Below are 752 nucleotides of genomic sequence, written 5' to 3'. Positions count from 1 at the left end.
TAGCCAGGATGGTCTCGATCTCCTGACCTCGTGATCCGCCCGTCTCGGCCTCCCAAAGTGCTGGGATTACAGGCTTGAGCCACCGCGCCCGGCTAATTTTTGTATTTTAGTAGAGACAGGGATTCGCCATGTTGTCCAGGATGGTCTTGAACTCCTAAACCTCACGTGATCCACCCGCCTCGGCCTCCCAAAGTGCTGGGATTACACGCAGCCACCGCGCCCGGCCTATGTTTCGTCTTCGTTTGAGACAGGGGTCTTGCCCTGTCGCCCAGGCTGGTCGCAAATGCTGAACTCAAGAGATCTGCCCGCCATGGCCTCCCACAGTGCTGGGATCACAGGCTAAGCCACCTCGCTCGGCGCCATTTATTTTTGTTGAAACTTTTTTTTTTTTTTTCCACTCTGTCGCCCAGGCTGGAGTGCAGTGGCGCGATCTCGGCTCACCGCAACCTCCGCCTCCCGGGTTCAAGCGATTCTCCTGTCTCAGCCTCCCGAGTAGCTGGGATTACAGGCGCCCGCTACCACCCCCGGCTAGTTTTTTGTATTTTTTTAGTAGAGATGGGGTTTCACCATGTTGGCCATGCCCATCTTGAAATCCTGACCTCAGGTGATCCACCCGCCTTGGCCTCCCAAAGTGCTGGGATTACAGGTGAGAGCCACTGCGTCCGGCCTTTTTTTTTTTTTTTTTTAAACAAATACAACTCATGAACTCATGAACTTATGAACTCACGAGGTAAAGGACAGGGCGGGGGCAT

This window comes from Mandrillus leucophaeus, unplaced genomic scaffold, assembly GCF_000951045.1.
Source record: "Mandrillus leucophaeus isolate KB7577 unplaced genomic scaffold, Mleu.le_1.0 Scaffold782, whole genome shotgun sequence".
NCBI lineage: Eukaryota > Metazoa > Chordata > Mammalia > Primates > Cercopithecidae > Mandrillus > Mandrillus leucophaeus.
Note: the sequence above shows the minus strand (reverse complement) of the source record.